Below are 25,039 nucleotides of genomic sequence, written 5' to 3' on the forward strand. Positions count from 1 at the left end.
ATCTTTTCATCTGTGAATGAGTACTCATGGAACATACCCTGTGGGACTGTGGGGATAAGACAATGTATAGTTGAGTGTAGTGATCGTGGTAGCCTCCAAAGCAGTCTCCTGCTTCCAGCCTTGTCCTGCTACTATGCACTCTCCACGCAGCGATCCTGTGACTGGGGGTCAGATCAGGTCAGGCCTCTGCTCACAATCCTCTCCACAGTAGCTTCCTGTCCCACTCAGAGGAAAAGCCAATCTTAGCATGGTCTTTAAAGCTTCCCGGCACTTCCCTGACCTCATCTCCCACCCCAGGGCCAGAGTGTATGGTTGATCAGGCTGGGTTTTGCACAGCTCGTTGTGGTGTGCTTGAGTAGTGCCTTCGGCTTATGCAGTGCACAACTTGTGCAGCTGTACATGCTGGCCCTGCCCGCCCCTCTTCTTTTGCTCTGCTCCAGCTGCACCAGAATCCTTGGTGTTCTTCAGACATGCCAGGCATGTTTCCTGTCCGGGCTCTTCCCACTGGCTGTTTCCTTTGCCTAGAGCATTCTTCCCCCAGATGTGTGTATGGCTAGCTTGCTCACCTTCTTCAGGTTTTTTCTCAAATGTCACCTGATTTAAAATTGTACCACCTGGCCCACTGTCCCCAAGATGTTCCCTCTTTCCCTTTTCTGCCTTATTTTTTCTCTTGGCACTTATCACCATCTAACATATCATACATTTTACTTATTTGGTTTAATGTCCATCTTTTCTCCACAGAACATAAGCTCCATGCAGGCAGGCACCAGTGTTCATTGTGTTCACTGCTCTATACCCAGTGCCTAGAACAGTGCCTGGCGGTAGGGGCTGAATGAGTTTGTATTAATGCAGGTGTGAAGTGTTGGGTCCAGTGGTTAGCACAGAGGAAGCACCCAATAAATGTTGGCTGCCAGTATTTTTATTGTTGTTAATTATCCTTCAAGGACTAGCTCGAATGTGGCTTTCTCTGAGCCCGTCCCCAACCCCTTCTCAGGTTGAATTAAATTACTGCCACCTCTGCTCTGTGTTCCTCTTCTCTTTGTGGCTTCTCTCTCAGCCTGGCATTTATCATGCTGCATTAGTGGGGCTTATCTCACACTTTTTCCTGTTCGAGTCTGAATTCCTGAAGGGCAAAGCCTGGCCTTGTTCAGATTTGTATCTCGGGTGCCCTGCATCCCCAGTTGGCATGTAGCAGGAGCTCAGGAAGGGCTTCCTGCCAGCAGCTGTGGTGGGTGGAAGGAGCTCTCTAATCCCTCAGGACCCTGACCAGGGTTCCTGGCTCCAGCATCACTGCCTAGTGTTTGTACCCACTCCCAAGGGGTGTCAAGGGAGAGCATGACAACCACTTAAATGATAGCCTCTAGTGGTACATTAGAGCAGACTTGGGGACAAGAGTCCCTTGGAGGACAGCATCTGGGTGACCTAACTGTTCCACATATGAGAATTTGCAGTTTTGGCTACTTGAGCTCTGCGGGCTAGGGATCATTCAAGCGAGGCAGTGTGCATGAGACCCATGTGTTTGGAGGAGGCTGGGAGAAGGGGCGCAGGAGAAAAGGCCTGTAGGTACCTGGGGTGGTGGGGGGAGCATGGCTCCTGGGGTTGGCAGGAGGAATGGGAAGGGTGAGTGCCTTGGGAGGCATGGTTAGGAGGCAGTGTGGTCTGTCTGGGGGAGGACCTTAAATGCCAGGGCAGTGACTTTGACCTCTTGCATTTGACAGGGGTCCACACTGGGGATTTTGATGGGGTGGGGCTAGGAATCAGGGAGGACAGGGATGTGGGAAGGAGCTCTGCAGTCGTTTTCTCTTCCAGAGGTGGGGTTGTCTTGTGGGACTTGCATGTGGCAGGCAGAGGCCATGCTCTCAGAAGGCAGCAGAAGCACTCTCAGGGTGGTAGAGTTTGAGCTGAACTAACAAAGTGCGGGGCACTGAGGAATTAGAGGCCTTGGCTAAGGTGCTCAGTCTCTTGGGGGTTCAGTTTGTTTATCTGCCACGCTAGCAACAAACAAGCTAAATCTCTCCTTCATTGGGTCAGCATTAGCCTCAGAGACTTGGGGAGCTAGGCTGTCAGGTGGGAGCCTGATGACCACACTGTGGAAAGGACAAGGCTTGACGTTAAGTGTCTCAAGGGTTTGAAAGTTGTTTTCTCATCCAGGAATTGATTCATTATGCAAATGTGGGGAGGGTCATCTTCCCTTTCCCCTTGCCTGCTTGGGGATGGAATTCCTGAATCATCTGGGCTTTGTGGGCTTTCCATCTGCTGTTCTGTGCGCCTAAGTCGGGCGTCTGCCTGTGCCCAGGACTGTCATTCCCTGTGGCCACTGCCGATCTCTCCGGCCCCGTTGGCTGAGGGTTCCTCTTAGCTTTCCCCTTACTTCCCTTGCGTCTGAGCTCAAACCCTGGGCCTAACCTGCCCCAGCGGGGGCGACCCTGGTGGCGTGAGCCCACAGTTTCCACCCTCTGTACTTTTAACGTCACCTCCGCTGCCCTTTTCCATGGGGCCCCTCGGTTTTCCCCATGCGCATTTAAGGTAGCTGCATCATATCCTATCAAGGGAATGTCTTCAATAAGCCACGCGCTTGCTTGTTCTGGAGCATTTAGATTGCTTCTAATTTTTGCTCTTTCAGCTAATGCTACATTAAGCCATCTCTGTGTATTACAGAATCATTTCATTAAGTTGGCATTTGTCTAGCTAATGGCAGTGGCCCAAGATTCGATAGAGAATCAGAATGGCTTTTTTCAAGAAGAATGTTGTGAAGATATATTAAAAATTTACTTCAAGTGCTAGGAATCGTCTTTGTTGGATTTCTCGTGAATGAAGAAGCAGGGTGGTGGTAATGTGAAATTAGACATAAGTGAAAGGCCGCATGTGTGCAAGTAATTCGTGACTCGCTGGTTCCTAAGTGTGGAGGGAAGCCCAGCAAGCCTCTGCCCAGCCGTCTACCTGCAAAAACGGAGGAATTCTGTATCCCTACATCTGATGCTTTGGTTAAAAAAATAACAAAATAAAATAAAACAGTGATCTCTTCTTAAGGATATTTTTAGAAATGCCCTAAAACAAACACAAAAAAAGTAAGTAAGATTTCTGAGAAAAAACATGTCTCCCTAAGTGAGAGTGAGCCAGTAGGGAGGTGCTATTAGCAGTGGAAGCAGGTTGCAAACTTGCTCAAAGGATTTGGCTTTTTTGGGGGCCATTAGGAAAAGACTAGAATGAAATTGACAAACAGACACCCCCTTGGTCTCCAGTACTGTTTTGAATCTGAGATCTTGGCTTTGGAGTGATGGGGAAGGCTTCCTCTGACTTGCCACTTTGTTGTTTTTATTGTTTTAGTCTTTGGTGGTTTGTTCCATAGACCCAGGCTCATCCAGCAAATGTTTACTGAGGCTTTACACTGTACTAAGTTGTAGGGAATAAAAATTTGGGGAGAAAGAACCCGATGTACCCTTGTTTCTGAGGAGCTCATAACCTGGGAGGGGGAAGGATAAAACAAGCTTAAAACTGGTGATTGATTGTTTAAGGGAGGTTAAGAAGAGGGCCCTGGGAGAAGTTAGCCCCCCTTTGTTAGAGAAGGGGGGATTCTATCTCACTGGGGAGCAGGCACTAGGGCAGAGGAATCGAGAAAGGTTTCATGGAGGTGGTTGCTTTTGTCTTCCTGGAGGACAGGCTGCAATAGAGGCTGGCCATTCCTAGCTAAAGAAAAAGGCCTAAGTAGAAGAGATGGCGGTGGAAGGATTTGGGGCTGTTTGGGGTTTGGCTGAAGCATTGGTGTGTGTAAAACATAGTGTGGAAATGACACCTTATAGAGTGTATCAGGTGCCAGGCATGGTACTAAGAGCTTCATATGTATTGACTCATTTAATCCACACATAACCCACACATGATAGGCAGGTACTGTCACTATCTCCATTGTACAGATGAGGAAGCTAAGACATACAGCAGTTAGTTAACTCTGCACATTTACACTGCAGTGCACCCAAGATTAGACCGAGTCCATCTGGCCCAGACGGTGCTTCTGACCATGAAGCTGTCCTGCCTCTGATGTGGGGGAAGAACAGGCACTAGACACAGAAAGGCAGGCAGATGCCATTTGTTTAGAGGCTTCGATGACCACACTCAGGGGCACAGAGGTGGAAGAGGGGCCAGGATAGAGGTGGGAGGGATTGCAGAGGTGGGGGTGGGGGGGTTTACAGGAAGAGAGTTTCAAGGAGGGATGCCTCAGCAAGGCCTAGAGCTGCAGAGAGCTCCAGGAGGTGAGACCTGAGAGTAGGTCTGGGCCAAAGCGAGGCAGCAGTGCTGCCGGCCGGCACCAGAGCTGCTGCAGGGCCTGTACTGACTGTGTGTGCCACTGCCACTCTGGGAGGAAGGTAGCCACTGAGTATCACTGCCCCTGCCCTCTCCTCTGCAGAAAGAGGTGAGCGTGACAGAGGGGGCAGGTGAGAGCTGACACTGCTTCGTTGGCAGACCTGATGGCTTTTCTGCAGCCTAATGATTTTTGAAAGCTGTTTGCTACACTGAGGCACAAGTGTGACTTCCCCCATCTGAATGCTCTGCAACCGCTATTTTCCCTGGAAAATTGGGCCCATGTGGGCTCTGTGTGCGGTTTATTTGAGTTCCATTTTTATAGCCTTATTACCTTGTCCCCACGATGCAAGAGGCCTCTCTCTTTTCTCAAGCTTTGCTGTGAAAATTGTTTCTTAAAAGGCACAGAGTGATCTCTCATCGTTTGGGTGGTGCTCGCTCCCCAGCAGCACTTTCTGCAGACTCTGCACACACTTGTCATCACCCCTGCCCCCACCTGTCATGCTTCTCCCATCGTCGGCAATTTACTGAGAACTTTTAGGCAGCTCTTGGATCTCACTGCCTAGGTGTTCACCATGGTTTCTTCAGGAAGAGTTTGTGCATGTAAATATCCATTCAGCCCCTGCCTTTCTGAAATGTCGCCCTACCAGTGACCATGCTAGGGCCTGAAACGCAGCCTTGTCCCTGGCCTTGAATTGGTAACAGCAGCGATTAACATTTCTGAAGCCTCCGAGCTGAGGGAGTTATGGTCATGATCTTAATTATTCCCAGTCCCTGTGAGGGAGGTGCTGTTACTCACCCATTTTACAGGTAAAGGTAATGAATCTCAGAAGGGCAGAGTCACTTGCCCCAGGTCACACAGCTAGTGAATGGCAGAGCTGGGCCTCAACCAGGCCGTCCTAGCCTTGGAGTCCATTCATTCATTCATTCATTCAGCAATTAGTGATTGTCTGTAACATGCTGGGAACTGTTCTAGACCCAGGGTATACAGTAAAGGAAAAAAAGCCTTCAGCTTACATTCTAATTTGGGGAGATAGAGGAAAAATAATAATATATACTTTACACTATGTGGTAGTGAGGCCTATGGAGAAAAATGAAGCAGAGGCCAGCTAAGAAGTGCTGGGAGGATTTTAAATAGAGTGGTCAAAGAAAGTCTCCTTCCCAAGGAGACCAAATTGTTAGGTCAAGTAACGAACCCCCAGATCTCACTGTAGCAACACGATACAACTGCATTTCTTGTACAGAAAAACTCCCCTGTGGCTGACCTGGTTAGCAGGCGTCCTTCCCTGTGGTCATCGAGGGACCAGGCTGGCCTCCCTGTGTCCCTGCCCTCCTCAGGGGCCTCACTTCCCCTTCACGCAGCTGGACCTGAGGCTTTTGTGAGGAGGATTTTGTGGACCAGTCTGGAAGAGGCGGGCATCCCTCCCACCTGTTTGTCAGAGCCCAGTCACGTGTCTACCCCTAACTGCCAGTGAGGTCAGCCATGTGCCCACCGGGAAAAGCCAGGGGATCCTGGGGACTCACAGCATAACATGCACGGTAGTGACTGCGGCCAGGTGAGCTGTGTGTTTAGCCGGGGGAAGGGCATTTGTCGCAAAGGGAATAGGAAGGCAAAGGCCGCCAGTGTGGCTGGAGTGATGCGACAGGAGAGGAGCAGAGGGAGAGAAAGTGAGGGCAAGGTGGCCACGGGGGCCAGGCCACTGGGGTCACTGCAAGCACTCGGTTGCCTGGTGAGTGACCAGCAGAGCCAGGAACATTTCAGGGTTTTGAAAGGAATGACAGGATCTGAGTTCCGTCTCAGGGAGTGGACTGAGCGGGCAGAGGGGACAGGGAGAGAGTGGCTGTCTGTGGCCCTCATCCGGGTGACTGGTGGGAGGGGCTGGCCCGAGCAGTGGTGGTAGAGGTGGTACGAAGTGGGCGGATTGGAGATCTCGTCTGAAGGTGGAGCGGCAACTTGCCGTGGGATCGCTAGTGGGGTGTGAGTGAAAGAGAGGAGTCAAGATCATTGTGAGGTCCTGGCTTTTGCCTAGTGCAGATTCATCTCACTTTCTACCCTCAGGGGTGAGAAGGGGGGAAAGTTTTTGGAGAAAACTATCTAAATGTCCTCTGGGCCCTGTCCCGTACCCCATAGCCTCTTCCAGCCCACAGTTCTTGCTTTGGCACAGACAGGCAGTTTTCATTCATGACTAAGCCTTCAGACAGAGCGAGGGCACGTGGGCTCCTCCTGGCACACAGCATGGGTGAGGCAGCACTAGTGGTGGTCTCCTGCCACCCTCGGGGACCTTTGGGCCAAGTCTTGGGACCCTTTGGAATGATGTGGGAAGGACCCAGTGTGCCCTGTGAGGACCTGAGAGATGCATACAGGGGCCATTTCCAATCCCTGCTGCCCGCAGGCACTGGGGAGGCCCTGGCTGGAGGGTGACAACATACTGTGTTAGGGAGTGGGAGTGGAAACCGTTTCCCTGGTACTTGCCTGGCACTCATGACCTGCTAAGGCAGAAATGAGATGGGACTTTTTAATGGACCATGATCTCACTGGAAGCATAAAGGGGACGATGGTCCATCTTAAAGAGGATAGGACGTGAGCTGTGACAAGTATTGCACACCTACCAGGTGATGGGCCCTGGCTGGGTATTTTGATTTCACTGGAAATTAAAACAAGTATCATACTTAATATCTTGGCCCTGCCCTCATGGCACAGGTGGACTCATGTGGCTAAACATTAGGTGGGAGAAATTATAGTTATACCTAAGTATTTCTTTTTTTTTTCCCTTTAGTGGTTGTGAACAGTATTGTATTTTTAATTTTGGTGTCCACATATTCATTGCTAGTATACAGAAATGCAATTGATTTTTATATTTTTATTTTGCATGTTTGCTGCACTCACTGATTAGTCCTAGGAATTTTTTGGTTTATTCGTCAGTATTTTCTACATAGGGAGCATATCATCTGCAAGTGGGGATTGCTTTACTCTTCCTTCCCAATCTGTATGTTTTGTGTTTCCTTTTGTTGCCTTGCTGTGCTGGCTAGAACTTCTAGTCATGTGTTGATAAGCGTGGCGAGAGTGGACATCCTTGCCTGTTCCTAGTCCTGGGGGTCAAGCATTCTGTCTTTCACCACTGAGTGTACAGGCCATCTGCGGTTTGCTGTGGATGCCAGTTGCACTTTGCTGGTATGGGTGCGGCTGGGACCATGGGACTTTTGTGTTTGGCTGAAATAGAGTGGTTGTTATCTGCAAGTTTTCTGTCTTTCTAGAGGGAGATTTGTGGGGCATTTTTTGCCTGTGCCTATTGGCGTTTCTGGGTTGCTGTTTTCCTCAGTTCCAAGTCTGGGCTGTGAGGCCAAAATGAAATGCAGGGAGCTCACCACTGTGTTGTTCCTTGGGTCCTGAGATCCCTAACTCATCTGCCTTCTTCACTCTGCCGTCCAAAGTCTTCTTACGTTTGTTTTGCATATGATGCCCATGGGTTTTAGTTGCATTTAGCAGGTGGAATCGGGAAAAGTGCGTCTGCTCCATCTTCCTGGGATTGGAAGTGGTTGGGAGAGTGAGAGCAGGTAGGTTGGGGCCAGTTTAGATTCCCAAGGTTTGGTTCTACAGGTGCAGAAGGGCTGCCGAGGCCCAGCCCTGACAGCAGTGTGGAACGGTGTGGGTGGGTGGGGCAGTGGTAGCCCAGGAGGCTGCTGCCCATGTCCAGGCAGGAGATACTGAGGTCCTGGGCTGTGATGGTAGATGTGGAGCAGAGAGGAAGAAGAGGGAAGTACCCATGGGCAGTGAGGAAGTACGAGGTTTCTAGCTTGGGCAACTAGCTCTGAGATTAGGAAGACAGAGGGAGGTGTCTGAGTGTGACAGAGGCTGTATTCCAGGCATTTCAGAGCACATCTGGCAGACTGGACCAACGGTGCTTCCCTTCAGAGAAGGCTTCACAGAGGAAGTCTGACTGCTGTGCAGAAATCCGCAGAGTGTGCATTCTTGGCAGAGGAAACAGTGTGGGGAAAGGCACAGGTACACGCAGCAGCGTGATAGGCCTGTCGGGACTCCAGGTAGCTGGGGCATAAGTGGGTAGATACTGGCTCCATAACTGGAAGGGTGCTGTAGGAGTGCACGAAAGGAAGAGCTTCTGGAATGGGAATTGGTGCTGCCTGTGGCCTGGCTGACTCTTTACCTTCTGTTCTTTGTGTTGGCATCAGTCTTCTTTACTGCATACTTCCCTACTGTGCCCTCCCAATGGGGCACAGCTGCTGACAGTCTCAGGGTATAGTCCAGGGGGTGGGGGTGGAGAGGGGAGCTCCTTTCTCTGCATCTGTGTATTGGTTCTAGAGAAAGGCTCTGATTGGCCCTGGTTGGGTGATGTGCGTGTCTTTTGGACCAATCACTGTTGCCAGGGGGTGGAGTTCTCTAATCCGGGTTGGATTGTTTGCCCACCGCTACTGGGGCAAGCAGAATCTTTTTAAGAAGAAGGCAGAAGAAATGCATCTGTTGAGAAAGATAAAAAAGACTGTTTACCATAGCTTACTGTAATAGATTTTGAAGAATGCATAGTATGGCAATGAAGAAACTCTTTTGTAGAGTTTCAGGCGGAGGCCTTGATCAAAGTTAGGTTTTATTAAAATCATCCCAGACACTATATGGGGTTGTGGTTGAAAATAAGTGACTAGAGGTGGCACAGTTGGCACTAGAGTCCTGGGTGCCTGTGTTTGTGCTTCACCTCCAGCCACAGCATTGGTGAGGTGGGGGCAGGGAGAAGAGGGGCTTACAGAGGACTCCCCCACCACCAAGGAGGTAAATGACGAATCTCTGGAAGGCTAGCCTTATCTTTGGAAGCTAGCTACTAAGTGGTGGCAGATTAGACATACCCTATTGCTTCTGGAGAAATGTGAGTGTTGTTGGCTTCTCATGGTACCCTAACTGGAAAAGGAAGCTGATTGGTTGCATTTCCTTCCCTGTAAAAAACATCCTTTTTTGAGAAATCATAATAGGCAATACAGCCAGGACTGCCGGCAGAGAGACGGGTGGAGAGGAGGGCACAGACCCCCAGCCTGTGGGTCTGCATCAGGAGCTTTTGTCCCTTTGGCATTGTCCTTGCTGTTGGGCCTTGAAAGGATCTAAGGAAAGGATGACATGATCTAATTCATGTTGCACTGCATTTCCTCCTCTGTTGGGAATAGACTACAGGTGAGGTAGGAGTGACTCCAGGAGTAGCAGCAGGGAAGGAGAGCACCAATTAGGAGGCTGGCACAACAATCTAGGATGGTTATGATGGAGGTGTTGAGAAATGGTCACATTCTGAATTCATTTTGAAGGTGAAAACCAGTTTTGATGAGGATTGGCTGTGGCATGAAAGACAAAGAGAGGAGACAAGAATGACTCCAAGTCTTTTGGCCTGGGCAGCTGGGAAATCATTGTCTTAAATGGCAGTGGGTGAGACTGTGGAAGGAGCAGGTCTGGGGAAGCTCAGGGGTTTGTGTTGGACGTGTTAAGTTTGAGACATCCAGCATCCTTACACAGAGCTCCTGTCTCCTTGACTTCTTACTTGACCTAGGCAGTTGGGCATACTAGTCAGTTCAGAGGAGAGGTCCAGGCTTGGAGAGAAATCTGGCCATCGTCAGCATAGACGTGAGATCACCAAGGGAGTGACAGAGGAGACAGCGAGGACAGCGCTGTGGCACTCTGACGTAAGAGATGGGAGATGAGGGAGAACAAGCAAAGGGAAAGAGCAGCTGGTGATGGGGGTGGGAGACCCAGAGGAGGTGCTGTCCTGGAAGCCAAGTGAAGGGAGGAGTCCAGAGCGACTGATTCACTGGTGTCAGCCGCAGGACATGGAGGACAGGCCAGGTGCACACTGTTGGACCTAAGCTTCACCTTGCAAATAAGTCGCAGTTCCTGACCTAAAGGGGAATGTAATTGTGCAAAAAAGGATCATTTGAGATTGATTGGAATAAATCTGAAAAAAATATGAAGTTAGTACCATGGGAGTCCAGGATAAAGGGATAGTACTCTGGCTTTGTGGGGAGGATTGAGTCACACTCATTCATGTCTTCATTCATTTATTCATTCGTTCCACAAAAACTTATTGGGTGCCAGGGGCTGGAGGGAGGTGGGGAGGGGCAGTTATTGTTTAATGGGGATAGAGTTTCAGTTTTTCAGAAAAAAAGAGTTCTGGAGGTAGATGTTGGTAATGGTTGCACAACAGTATGAATGTACTCAATATTACTGAACCATACACTTAAAGTGGTTAAGATTGTAGCTTTTATGTTACATGTATTTTACCACAATTTTAAAAAGTAGAGGGGGAAAAAATAATATTTTTTGTGGCCTCACTGTGAACTTGGTCGGGATGATGGATGATACTTGGGTAGGTAATATGAAGACATCCCTCCAAGAGGGCAGTGTGTCCTTGGGGTCTGGCTCTCTGGATGGAAGGGTCCATGGGGGAAACCACACAGGCTGCGGCTGCAGAATCAGGCTGGGCCAGTTGGTGCAGGCCTGGCATCCTGGCTGCAGAGTTGGGCTTGCCTTCTTAGAGTCTGGGAGCCTCTGAAGGTTTCTGCCCAAGGGAGTGTCATTCCAAAGGCGTGCATTTGGATTAGTCTCATTAATCCTTCCTGTTCAAACCATTGCCTATGAAAAGCGGTAGGATCGAGGCATGCATTTCTATGGTGACAATTGTGGCCTAGCAGAATTTTAGATACCCAGGTGTGTGTGAATGAATTAAGTAGGTTGTTTTTCTATCCATTTTACAAATATTTATTGCGAACTGTCCAAATGCCCATTGTGTTCTAGGCAGTGGGGGTAAGGGAGGAGTGAATTTAACAAGTCTTTTCTCTTGAAAAGCCTAAAGCCTAGAGAGCCACACCCTGCCCCTCCGCCCCCCGTCAACAAGAAATTATGCCATCATGTGCATGTGTTACCATAGACATGCCACCAGAGTTCCATGGGAGCTGAGAGGAGGGGGCACCTGGCCTGCCTGGGACACTGAGGAGGCTTCCAGGGAAAGGTTATCCAATGGATGTGAAGCAGAAGCAGGGATTTTCGAGGCAAAGAAGCAGAGATGGGTATCTAGGAGGATGGTAAATCAAAAGTTATTGGGTGTTATGAATTTAAAGAAAATATATACATATTCTCTTTTAAAGCTAAACTCTTATTTCATTGGCTTTTAGGTGTTGCTGGCTAGAGTGCATGCTTTTGGACCCAAGCTTAACTTTTCAAATGTGGAATCCTAGGCCTTCATTGGTAAGTTTGTTCGATGCCTTCTTACCCAATTATGCTGGCGAGGATTGGTATTTGGAATGAAGGGCAAGGTGGTTGTCATTGGCAGGTGTTCTGTGCTAGCACCTGGGCCTGGGCCGAGAGAAGCCTGTGGTACAGGCGGGAGAAGGGAGACCTCCCCGGGGGTGTCCACGGTGGATGCAGAGAGGGAGGCCAGAGGAGAAGCCAGTGGCACACGGGGTGGATGCGGCTGGCCTCACGGAGAGGTGGAGCTTTGCCTGTGTTTTGAAGGAAAAGGTAGATTGGAAAAAGTCCAGGGAAGAGTAAAATAAGATTTTCAGGGCTCGAGAACATGGATATAAGGTGTTTACAAAGTGGGCTCAGCAACAACAGACCAAGAGGAGCAAAAGCTTCACCCGAAGAGTCACGGGCAAGAACTTTGGCAGGGTCTGCTGGTGTCTCATTATTCTAGTCCAGAGTTGGCAAACTTCCTCGTGAAGGACCAGATGCTAAATATTTTTGGCTTCTAGGCCATGTGGCCTCTGTCACAGTGAGGCCACTCTGCTGTGATAACATGGAGCAGCCATAGATGATAGGGCAATGAATGGGTGTGGCTGTGTTCCAGTGCAGCTTTCTTTACAGAAGCAGGTGGTGGGCTGGATTTGGCCTGTGGGCTGTGGTTTGCCAACGCCTCATCTAGACCCTGACTGCTGGGCTAAAGCACTTAGCCTTTAGCCTGAAGGCAGTGGGAGCCACTGAAGTTATTGTGGGCAAAGAAGTGAAGTGGTGGAAGTGATGTTTACATTTTAGGAACCTTCATCTGGTAGCTGGACAAGAGGCATGGGCCTTATTAGGAGGCAGCAGCAACCACCTCGGCACGGGGTCGTGTGGCTAATAGTAGTTAAAATTGAAGCAAAGACCCATAGAGATACTACACAGGGAGAACCAAGAGGATTTCCAGTCTTCTTAGACTTCAGAGACAATCACAGAAGGTGAAAGTTTAAACTTGGTGGTTCACAGTGGTACCCTTGACAGGAATGTGGATATTGGGGTGGAAGGAGGTGGTTGCTGCATCTGGTTTTAGATGTGGTGAATTCGAGCTGACAGTGGCTCATCCCCAGGACATGTCCAACAGACAATCGGAAATGCAGGGCTAAAGCCTGGGCTGAGAAGATCAAGTCTGGAGATGTAGAATGGAAGCCATCGGTTAAGTAAGTTCGCCCCAAGGTGAACAGAGGGCTGAGCCTCAGGGAATGTGCATAACTTTGGAGTGGGAGGAGGAAGGTGGAAGAGCCCCAGAGGCCATGAGGACGGAGTCCCAGGAAGGGAAGAGGATGGGGCAGCAGAGACCAGGGAGAAGGGCCTGAAGGAAGGCTGCTGAGTTTGTGACAAGGTCTTTACAGATGACTCTGAGGAATGTAGTGCCATGAGAGGGGAAGGGAAGAGGAAGCCAGGTTGCATGGGGTCAGACATAAATGAGGGATAGAGAATGGAGATGTTACTAAAATAGACCATTGGTAGAGAGTTTGGAGTGAAAGAAGGGAGACACATAAGATTTAGGTACTTGCCTGTCAGAATAACCTTTTCTTTAGCTTTGAGGCAGGCAAAGCATGCTGAGACCAGTTCTCATTTCCTCCTTTGGAGCCAAGTTGTGTTTGGGAGTTTGTGTGTACATTGGGCTTGTGATTGTGGACTTAGGCTCCCTTTGAGGTGTGGTGTTCATGACTCTGTCACAACCTGCACCACGGCATCCAGCCCGTGTTTGGACTTTTGCCATGAGACAAGATGTGATCTGTTAGGGAAATAGTTGCATTTGTATAAATTGGAGAAGAAAATGGAGTGGACCAAACATTGAAATAAAACTTATTACTGCAGAGTCTGTACAAGTATGGGGAATTTGAGACAATTCCTCAAGTCATTCAACTACATACTTGTGCTATGAGTGTTTCCAGTATACTTTCTTTGGTTTGAATTCTAAGTAGTTTTTTTTACTTGGCTTGTGTGAATATAGCAGTTAGAGATCTGGTAATAAAAGCAGCAGGTGTACTGGTTTAGAGCCATGATTTATGGAACTCTCATTATCTTACCAAGTACAGTGCTAAGTTCTCTATATGTATCATCTCATTTCACCTTTGCAATGACCTGTGGTGGGGGAATTAGTATTCCCATTTCAGCCATAGGAAATCAAGTCATAAAGTGGTTGAATAACCCGCCCAAAGTAAAGGGTTTTGAACCCAGGTCTGTATGACCTCTGGTTTATGCTGCTCCCTGTTTCCTCTCACCTAAGTCTGGACTGGAGATAGATTGAGCCCTTCAGGTTAAATATTCAGAGTCTATATTGCATATTCTACACCTTAGGAATCTATTAAAAGGGTGGAAGAAGTGTGGGAAGTCTGGAAGAGACTGAGACCAAACCTCAAACACCTACTTTAACTGTTTCCCCAGGTAAAATTTAGTTGGAAATGCCCTGGGCTTGGAAAGGAAATATCACTAGAAGACAGGAGAGTCAGATTCCAGTCCTAGCACTGTGACAATTATAATGTCGCTCTTGTTTAAACACTTGGCATTTCTCTCCACTCACTTCTGACTCCAAGCTCCAAAGGCAGGGTCCTATTCTGTTTGGTTTATCACTGTATCCCCAGCATCTAGCATAGAATCAGGCTTGTAGTGTGTTTTGTGCTCACTAATTATCTGTTGCTTCTAATGAACCCGGGGACTCTGTGTGCCAGGCATGCTCTTGGCACAGTGGTTTTAGAGGTGAGCCAGGACAAGGTCTCTGTTGCATGAGGCAGATATTATTCTACGTATATGAGATGTAGAATGTGCTGTCAGGCATGATCATGCTCTGAAGTAAAATAACATAAGATCGGGGTGCAGAGAGATGTGGCTGATAGATTAGTTAGGGTGGTCAGGAAAGGCCTCTCCAAGAAATGAAGTGAGACAGTGAGTCTGTTGGGGGAAAATCCGTACAAATCCTCTTGAGGTGACTACAGACCTTCAGCTGAACTGTCAGTGCCTCATTTTGATTGTATCTTGTGGCTGCCATTGCCGATGCCCAGCTGCCATTGCTGATACCCAGCTAACTGCTCCCTCCAGTGAGGGCCCCTCCTCGGGCCTCCCCTGCTCTGGTGCTGGGCATCCGTGCCCGGGCTCGGCCTCTCCTGGCCTGCAGGCCTGGTTCACCTCCAGCCTCTTAGACCCCAGCCTCCACAGCCTGCTCTGCCAGTTCTCTTCTTTGTCCTCAGCTTCAGGTTTGGCTTGGTCGCTGTCGTGTCATCCCTAGCATTCTCCCTGGGTGAGCTCATCCACCTCTCACCTCTGCGTGCAGACTCCCAGATCTCCAAATCCAGCCAGCCTCCTCCCAGCCCACATGCCTGGCGGTCTGCCCCAGGGTGCCCCAGAGTCCTCTGTCCCCTCCGAGAGCCACGTGCATCTTTTCCCTGTGCTACCTGTCTTGGTCTAGCCCCTCAGTTGTCTCTGCTTTAGGAGTTGTCCCTGGCTTGTCCTGTCCCTCAAATGTAATATTCTGTTGTTACCATGTCCTGAAGAGCCTATCTTCTATAATAATTTGTCAGCATAGTCCTTTGTCCTCTCTCTCGACTCCTTTGTTTAGGACTCATCATTTGGATTTTTTTTTTTTTACAACAGCCTGTTAATTAATTGGTCATCTGTGTCTGTCTTTTTCTTTCCTCATTCCACCCCCCACACTCCTATCAATAAGATGTTTCTAACACACACATCTGACCATAGCTTCCTGCTTCTTCGGACACTCCAAGAGCTCCTTGTTGCTTAGGTAGTAAAAGCTGAGCCCCTTCAGGAAGCCTGCAGTCTTTTCCTTTTCTTCATCTGGCCCTTGGCCACCTTCCGTATTTTCCTTTTTCCCTAACCCACATTTCGGCCCTCAGCTCTTCACCAACAGCCATCACCTCTTGGTGCCTTTATCAGTGGGGGGGTCTCTTCTGGGAGTGGGGCCCTCTCCTGGGAGTGACCTGGCCCCTGCTCCTCAGCTGGGATCTCGGCTCCAGTTTCCCCTCACTCTTTTGGATACCATCCTTCCCCACCCCACACTCCTCCATGACCTGGAGATGACCTATCTTCTGTCTCTCAGAACACCCTGCATGTGTCTGTCTTGCAAGCATTTATCAGTTAACTGTGGATTTACTTATCTGTTATGCTCCCTAAGTTGAGCTCCTTAAGGGTGGAGACCACACACACACACACACACACACACACACACACACACACACACACACACACACACAGTCTCTGTTCCCAGTGCCAGCACAACGCACCTGGCTCAGGAAGTGTTTGTTGAAAGAGTGAGGGTAGCAAAGTCTGTGCACCCGAACAACAGATTTATAACGTGATCACATGTACTTGAAATTGGAGCTTCCCTGGCTGGTGAGTTTGTTGGGGCCACCCTCTTCTCAGCTTTGCATGCAGGAGAGGTTGTGTTGGGCGTGCGTTTGTGACTGCTGTTGTGTCTCCCAGCGTACTGAGGCCTCAGGAACATCTCTTCTCTGTATTCTTTGCCCCTGACTTTCTATTTTATATTTTTAGCTCCTGTTGTTGATGACGTAATAATAGCAATTCAAAATGAAAAATAATCCATTAAGGAATTCTTAGGAATGAGATCCACCCAGCTTGGCCCTGGATGAACCCCAAATTTCCTAAATTAGCCAAAATATTGATTCTTGCCAACCACTGTCTGACAGCCTTTCCCCCTCAGTCCGGCTAAGAAGCTTTTCTGGCAGGAGGATGAGGATACCTAGTGGTCCTTCGTGGAGGTGCCTGAGGGCATCTTTGTCTTCACTGGGAACCTGTAAAGTCCTCAGTGAACACCGAGGAGTAGCACAAACAGGAAGAAGCTCTGACCTCTTCCCGTGTTCCCCGTGGGAGCTAGCACTGTGCACCTCGTTGACAGCAAATAAATTTCCTAGTTTTCATGTGGGACCTTCAGCTTGATGCTTGTGGTGTCATCCTCACTTCCTAGTTTTGCCACAGAACTGGGAAGTTGTGCCAGGAATGAAGCTGTTATTTGGGGGCTCACAGTAATCTGGGGAGTCTTCCTGGAAGAGAGCCCTTCTCAGCACAGGGTGCCCTGCACAGGGTGTTCTAGCAGGCTCTCCTTGCCTGGACATGCATGTGATGCTGCTGTCCCTTGCAGGGACTTACCCTATGCTGTCCCCTGCGCATGGAGTGTACCTCGTCTGGCTGGCCTAGCCCATGCCTGATCACCCCTCAGATCTCAGCTGATACGCCTGCCTCTTGCTCGGAAGACTTCCCCGACCTCACTGATAAGAAGGCTAGGTCTCACGCCACCACTCTTATCAGCACCCTTGTCATAACCTGCTGCTTGGTGACTGCTCACTGTGACTCAGCTTGGTGGGTAACTGCTCTGTATTAGGGCTGGGGTAAGTGTTATCGTATCATCCCAAAGACACCATGTGAGGAAGCCCTGACCGATTGCGCACGTGCCAGAGCAGGGGTTTGTCCCAGGTGCTGGACTGCGGGTTTGTGCTCTGGCCTATTCTTCCACACTGCACAGGTCCTTCTGCTGCACGTCCCACCAGCGCGTCCTCCTGCTCATCCGCAGCACTTGACAATTGTTAGTGGGGTTATTCGATTAATGAATGTTTGTTCCCCCACCGGGCAGGCCCCTGAAGGCCCCAGCATGGCAGGAGTACCTGGGTGCTCAACATGGAGTTGACTGACAGCCTGCAGCGCTGCCCACTCACCCACAGCTTCTCCTCGTCCCTTGCGTCGTAAGAGACTGGGCCACGAGCATAGAAGAGCCAGCCCCGGACCCCAGTTTTTGGAGCTTACTGGCCGTGTGCATGGGTTCTGGCCTTCGCTCTCGCCTCCCGGTTTCTGCGTCAGAGCCACTGGTGCTGAGGAAGCATCCGTGCCTTGGCCAGGTCTGTTCCTTCTGCCCACTCCCTTTTCCCTTTTTTCCACCTTGCAACCCACTTGTCTTCCTTCTGTAAGGAAGGGGATCCCTTCCACCTCCCAGAGCCGGGCCAGCCGCCCTTCCCCTGGTCCTCTGGACCTGCACACAGTCTGGGGATGACTGACCGTAGCAGGTCGTGATGGTCTGTGTGCCCTGGCCTGTGGCTCTGTGGCAGGGCAGTAGCTGTACAGTCGGAGCTCCGGGCTCTGCAGAAGGGGCGAGGGAGAACCAGAAGTTACTACCTTAGGAGCAGCTGTTCCCTGATGCAGTTTGTTTGCGGGCGTGTGTGTTTTCTTGCATGATGTTTGTACTTGTATCATTTATCCTCCTGCTACAGCCTCCTCTTTCCAGCATCTAACGTGGGCTTTTGCGTAATAGCTATATCATAGCTCTTGGCTAAATACATATCTCCTCCCTTCCTAATCCGAAGGCGCCATCCCTTTTCCCCACTGCCCACTTTGGTACCTCAGCAATCACTTCACAGCGTTGTTGTGACTCTCGGGACCTTCTTCCCAGACCTCCCTCAGAACAGTGTTGTGAGAACCCTGTCTAGACTCGTCAGCAGGAGGGAGCTGGGCAGCAGGGGAAGCCTAGTCCCCAGGGCACCTCACCAGGCCTCCAGGGCCTTCTAAGGCCAGGCTGGCTGAGCTCCAGGTGACTCACACTGGTTTTGATTGGGAAAAATAAAACATGTTAAAATGGCTTCTGACCAAGTGGGGAAAGTGGGCTTGGGAGGCGGGGAGGGGGGTGTTAGCCACACCCTAGGTGCATCTGCCAGCGGCAGACCGAGGTGGGCTTACAGCACAGGTAGCCTTCAAGATGCCTCTTTCCGAGGGTCCTTGGCACACTGGTCTCAGGTTCTGGAGCAGACCTGCCTCAGATGGCAGCTCTGTGTCTGTCTAGCGGTGTGATCTAAGACAAACCCGCAAGCTCTCTGAGCCTCGGTGTCTTCATCTGTAAAATGAGATTGTGGTAATTTGAATAACTGGGCCTTGTGTGGGTGAAATGAAAACGTGCTTAGTATGTTTGTGCAGAAAACACCAAATATCTATTATCTGTTTTATCATTGTTGTTTTTAAAAGTATTATCATTAATCATAAGACTTTGGACAGTTAAAGGCTGTGATGAGTAAGTGCGATGGTGTGTTAGAAAAGTACTTCGTGAATTGCAAATTAGGTCCAGATATTATTATTGGCACAAGTATATCTGTTGTTGTTTTGTCTTTGAAAAAAAAGACTGAGCACAATTTTATGATGTTGAGTCTAAGTTCTTTGTTGTTTTTGTTTTTTGTTTCAGGGCGAGGTTTATCAGATAGGCCTTCATTGGAGTCTTGCCCAGTGGCTGTGTGATCCCCATGGGTGATCCTGGGTGTCATGTCAAATGCCTGGATAGTACCTGGCATACAGGAGCATTTCAGTGGTTGCTATTATTTTATTTATTGTTATTTTTACTTTTCTTTTTTTTTTTTTTAAAGATAGGGTCTTGCTCTGTCACCTAGGCTAGAGTGCAATGGTGTGATCATAGCTCACTGCAGCTTCGAACTTGCAGGATTGGGCTATCCTCCTGTCTCAACCTCCAGATGACCTAGGACTACAGGTGCCGCCACTACCTGTGCTTGGCTAATTTTGAAAACATTTTTTATAGAGACAGGGGTCTCACTATGTTGCCCAGGCTGGTCTTGAACTCCTGGCCTAAAGTGATCCTCCCACCTTGGCCCCCCAAAGCACTGGGATTACAGGGTTGCTATTATTTAAAATTTGTATGGTAAACGTCTGATACATAGTAGGAAATTCTTACAGGTTCATTGACAGTAGTTCTTCTCCAATGCTTTGAGTTATTCTCTACTCTGGATCTGAGAAATTCTCAGTTTTGTGCCTAGTATAGCTAAATAAATGTAAGCACTTTCTTCAGAATTTGATGTATAAAGCTACCATTGTCTTCATAAGTATGTTAGAAATATTTTCTTAATAACAACTGCTTGACTCTTTTGCTTCTTATCTCCATTTTGTACCATTTCCCTGCCTCCTCCCATCTTTCTGAAAATAAAATTGAACAAAATTAGGCATTTAAAAAAATGTAGATACTTTCAGGCAGAGGTTGCAAACTCTCTTCTCACTGGCTGCATCTGGCCTGCAGATGTATTTTGTTCAGCGCTCACAGTGTTTTAAAACGTTTCAATTAGTGGCTAACATTTGAAAATTGGTAGATTTTATATTGAAATCCAGATATCTGGCTCTTCATGAAAAATTAAACGACTGGCAGCGCCCAGGAGTTGTGGTCCCTCTCCCACAAGCTTGTTTCTCTAGTTTGCCCCTGGCCCGCCCAGCCTCTTTGCATTAGTATCTTTCCATGGCCTGCTCAGCCCCTGGAGGTAGAGTTTGCAGTCCCTGCTAAACATAACTAACACCCCTTAGATACTGGGCATCAATTTAGAATTATTTTCACTAGCAACTTTGACCAGAGTGAGAAAGGATATTTTACTTGCTAGGTTATCATTCTTATGATAACCCAAGTGGCTATAGTATTTTCGGCTCTTTTGGATTCAGTAGGGTTACTTTCTCTCCTTGTGAGATTTCCTTGTTAGCAATTTTTTAAAAGTCTTCAACAAGGCTTATACATCAACTTAAAATATTAGGTAATGCAGGACATAAATTTTGATAACCACTATTTAAGGGAGGTTGCAAACAAGTGAACATCTTTAATTCAATAATTTATGGTGTTGTAAATTTGGAAAAGTAAAGACACTTAGTCTTTTTTTATTAGCCTTCTCATTAAAATAGTTGTAATTTAGCATAATCTTTGTTGAAATAGGTGAAGGGTTTGAGATTCTCAGTACTGGAGACCATTGGCTGGGCCCGTTCCCCCTTCCAGCCAGTGGGCAGCCCGAGCACGGGGTCACGTGCCGAGGATGGAGAGGCAATTCTGCGTATGATGGTGGTCACTCTACAGGGGTCCTTGTAAGCACCGAAGTTTTAAAAAAGTATTGTTATTCTATGAGCTTTTAAAAATGGTTTTTGGTTTTGTCATCGCAGAAGTAGCGTGCACTTGTAATAAATTCAAACAACACTAAGCAAGAAAGTCTTCTGTGACCCCCTCCCCCACTTCCACTCATTCCCCAGAGATAACCACGTTCGAGAGTTTGTTGCTTATACTCCTGGACTTTTGCGTTTCCTTGTGTTCCCCCACCCCTGTCCTTTGCTCTCACCCTCAACATGTACAGTTTCACTTTTGTTTTATGAAGATGGAATCTCTCTCTGCATAGTGTTCTGCAACTTTCTTTTCACAGCTGTCAATTATTGTGTTTATCTTTCCAAGTCAGTATGTGCAGATAAATGTACCTTGTTATTTCTAACAGTTGAACTCCATCTGATGGATGTATTTTAAGTTTGTTTAATCATTCCTGTCTTGGTAGACACTCAGGTTGTTTCTGATCTTTTGCCATTGCGGCCATCGGTGCTGTGGAAATTGTTGTATAGGCCTGTGAGTTTCTGCATGAGATTTTCTTTGATACAGGTACCTACAAGTGGGACTTTTGAATCAGTGTTGCCATATTGCCCTCGAAAAAGGCTGTACCAATTCATGCTCCTCCCAGCATCCCATTATGGCTCTGATAATCTGGTTTTTGCTTAAACATGTGTAAGAAAAGTAAATTTTAAAAGCTCATAAATATGCCATCAAAATGACATGTTCAGGGCCAGGCACAGTGGCTCACGCCTGTAATCCCAGCACTCTGGGAGGTCGAGGCAGGAGGATTGCTTGATCTCAGGAGTTTGAGACCAGCCTGAGCAAGAGCCAGACCCTGTCTCTACAAAAAAATAAATAAATAAACAAACGAATTAATTAATTTGAAAAAATTTTGAAAAATGACATCACAGAAAAGCATTCTAAATATATTTAGTTAAATGATTTTCATATCTTGACTTTGGTGATGTTTATCATCTTGCAGGGTGACAAAAGTGTTCCCTAAATATTGTAACCAATTACTAAATAATTAGTGAGGATATCAGTTGTGCCAGGTAGCCTTTGGAAGAATCACAGCGCCCTTTTCCACAGCTATATCGGGGCTGGCTTGTCTTCCCCACCAAGGGCTGAGCCGTCAGCACTGAGGCTGGGTGAGCATTTGAAGAGGCTGGGCCAGGGGGTGCCAGGCCTTAGTCCAACAGACCTGAAGAGGGGAAACATGGCAAGTGACCGCTGTGAGGCTGAGACAAAGTTTTTGCCCACAACACACCATGGGAGTTTCCTTTACTGAGCTATAGGATGAGGAAAGTGAAGAGAAGTGACATTCCCAGACTTCCTGTGGTCACTTTCATTCACAGCTTTCTCCTAGGGGTGCTAACATTTAGGCTCATATTCTCAGGTTTCCTTAGCATTTGGGAAAGATCTGCAGATTTGCTCAGCCAGAGGCCTTAACTGATTACAGGTGGTTGAGAACTCGTGGTCCGACTCCAAGCTATATCTCCTTCTCTTTAGAAAGGACAGGTCTGGGAGATGGTTACCTTGAAATTTTGAATTCCACCATCTCCTCTCTGGCTGTCTAAGCACGTGACTGGCTTTTCCTAACAGTTTACCCTTTGTTGGCCACAGCTCCTTAGCACTAACCTCACTAATGAGGCCGAGTAGATTTGATGCCTAGACCATTCATCCTTCCAGAATGCCCTCAGCTTCATTAGATCCATGCCAGGCAGCCTGGTCTGGTGGAAAGAGGCATTTGGAGTCAGATAGACCTGGGTCCAAATGCTGGCATCATCCCTTTTACTAGCAGTATGACCCTTGGCTGGTGACCTCACCTCTCTGAGCCTCAGCGTCCACTTGTACAAAACAGGGATAGCAGTTCTCTCATAAGGACATTTTGAGGAGTATATGAATTAATATTTGAAAGGTGCCTCTCAGATGTTCAGCACAGAATAAACACTCCATAAATGTAAGTCCTCTCTCATCCTCCTGCTGTAGAGAAAAAGTTCTCCTCTGGGGATGCTCCAAGCTGGTGGCTACTAGCTAGGGATCCTGGGGTGAGAGAGAGGCTACCATGTCAACCCAGAGATGAATCATGCACAATGTGTGTTCTCAGGAGCTCATTGTTTGGTAGGGGAGCCCAGCAAGCAAGCAATGTGTCCAAAAATAGGAATTGATTGATAGAGGAAAGATTAATTAACCTTCCAGGTGGAGTGGGGTGGAAAAGGTCATCAAGCAAGTAGGGTACTGAGGGTTGAATAGGAGTTTGACAGAGAAGATAAGTACATAATTAATAGGAAGCTCTATCCATGAGAGATAAAGTTATATATATATTTTAATGTATACATGTTAACATCTTTTGATTCCTGCAAATACACTGATATATTCATATTCGGCTACTCTCTTTTCTCTTTCCCTTTCCTCTCACTTTCTCTCCCTTCTCCCACCCTGCCTTAAAACACTCAGCCACTGAAAATATCTTAAAGAATTTCTTTATGCTTTAGTAAGTCCTCAGAGGATGCTATTTCATCCTACTAAGATTTTACAAGAGCTTTGGCATAGCTATTTTTTTTTATTCCTTTTCCTACAGTAGGTTTAAGGATTTTTTTTGCTTGCTAAGGAATGGACAAACTACCAACTGTTTGATGTTTATGCATGACTCCTGTGTACCAGGAATGTGTGCCATCCTACTTGGTTCTCAGAACATCAGAACAGCGTTGTGAAATGGGCTGTTCATTCTTTTTTATGGATGAGGAAACTGAGGCTTCGAGAGGTTAAGATACTGAATTAAGTAGTGAGTGGGAGAGCCACAGTTCAATTCTAGGGTTGTTTTTCTCTATCTTTGCTGCCTTGCTCAGGGTGGGCAGCAAACCTTTATCTGAATGAGTGAGAGAGCTACCGGCCATGCACCGGCCAGTTTGGTTCACGCTGCTGGTTTTGTAACGCGTTTGGTGCAGGACGGCCGCTCCATCACCTTCCTGCCTATCAGTGGGGCCCCGGAGTCATGCAGCAGTAATCACTGACAAAAATACAATTTCCCTTCCCTCTCAACTTTTATTTCTAAGGTACTTGTAAGCAGATGGGTGAGACTGTTAAAATTTTAGTTTTTGCTTTGTCTCTACCCTTTAAGGAACATGTGAGAGAGCACAGACGCCGTGCTGCAAGAGCCCGGCCTGGGAGTAGGCAACTCAGATTCCAGCTTCAGTTCTGCTGGTGACTCCTGAGTAACTTCGGGTAGATAACATCCCTTCTCCAGAACTACGTGTCTTGTTGCAATATGGAGCTCGATGGTCCTAAAGGATCCTGCCTGCTATATGACCCTGTATCACAGAGCGAGGCTCTGGCGTGTGCTGGAAGGAACACAAGCATTGGTGTCGGGCAGACCTGAGTGTGAATCCCGGTTCCTGTACTTCCTGGCTCTGTGACCTTGGGCAAATCACCTCACCTCTCCGATACTGGTCCTTGTCTGTGAAGAAGGGATACTAATAGGACCTGCTTCCCAGGATCACTCTTAGGATTAGATGAGAAGAAATGTCAGCGTCCTTCCCTCTGCCTTATGACTCTAGAGTGCATCAGTTTGGGATTAACTAGGTGTTTCTGCAGTTGAAACCTGAAATACCTTCATTGCAGTGTTCGTTACACCTTCCAACACTCTGCAATACTCAGCTCTTAGGTTTCCTGAAGCTCGTTTTTGTTGTTAAGAAACTCCTCAAGGAAAGATACCATTCTACCCCATTGAGCTTTATTAGTGCTTCAGTGACAGTGTCTTATTTTTTCCCCTTTTTTCTCCTTGCAGACAGCAGCTGCAGTGTGAGTCAGTTTGCACATATATAATTTCTTTCTCGCTTCTATGCAGAGAGGAAGACTCCATTCATTTAGCAAATGTTCGCATGCCTAGGCCTTACGTTAGGTGATGGGGGTGCAGAGAGGAGTATAGACAGGGGCTCACAGGGAAAAAGGTGCGGATAGATAAGGTGGCGTGTAGGTTTGTACCATCACCAAGGCAGGTAATAGGGCACTGTGGGAGAAGGAAGGACGACAGTGGCTCTCTCTGGGGGAGTCAAGGAGGGCCCCATAGCGAAGGTGACTTGTGAGCAAGTCTCCAAAGATGAGTTAGGAGCCTGCTAGCTGTAGAAGTCCAGGAAGGGCCCAGTGTGAGGAAGCCACAGGGCAGAGGCCGGGGCCCTGGTAGGACGTGACACATTGGGTATCTGGAGCCGGGGCCAAGAGGTGGAGGACCTGAGACCCACATCTTTATTGCCAGCCTGGATCTTTTTCCTGAGCCCCCAACTCATAAACCCACTGCTCACTCAAAACCGCACGCTGAGGTGTGACAGGCTCCCAGGCCCGGCATAACTAAGCAGAAGTCTTGATTTGTTCTTAAGAAGAAATAAATAAACAAAAAGCCAACCTTGCCCTTCCCAGTCCTCCACATGTCTTGAGGTGCCCCGTTTCCCTGGTTACCCAGGCCTAAAATGTGGGCGTGGCCTCTGATTCAGCTCCTCCCCTTCTTTTTTGTTACTTGCGTTTTTAATTTTTTAGATTGACATAATGATTGTACACATTTATGCGGTACACAGCGATGTTTCAATGCATATAATGCAGAGTGATCAGGTCAGGGTAATTGGCAC

The 25,039-nt window shown here is 48.1% G+C and overlaps 1 protein-coding gene across 9 annotated transcripts in view; it reads left to right on the plus strand.

Annotated features, from left to right (window-relative positions):
- ARNTL (aryl hydrocarbon receptor nuclear translocator like) overlaps positions 1-25,039 on the plus strand; it is a 102,568-nt gene that overhangs the window by 18,549 nt on the left and 58,980 nt on the right. For 8 of the 9 annotated variants that reach the window (XM_045557557.1, XM_045557563.1, XM_045557562.1 and 5 more), the window contains exon 2: positions 11,455-11,527. The gene's annotated coding sequence lies outside the window, so the exon portion shown is untranslated. Of the gene's footprint in view, positions 1-11,454; positions 11,528-17,332; positions 17,422-25,039 lie in introns of those variants that run through there. The other variant, XM_045557559.1, reaches the window with a different exon arrangement.

The sequence above is a fragment of the Lemur catta genome, chromosome 7 (assembly GCF_020740605.2).
Source record: "Lemur catta isolate mLemCat1 chromosome 7, mLemCat1.pri, whole genome shotgun sequence".
Lineage (NCBI taxonomy): Eukaryota > Metazoa > Chordata > Mammalia > Primates > Lemuridae > Lemur > Lemur catta.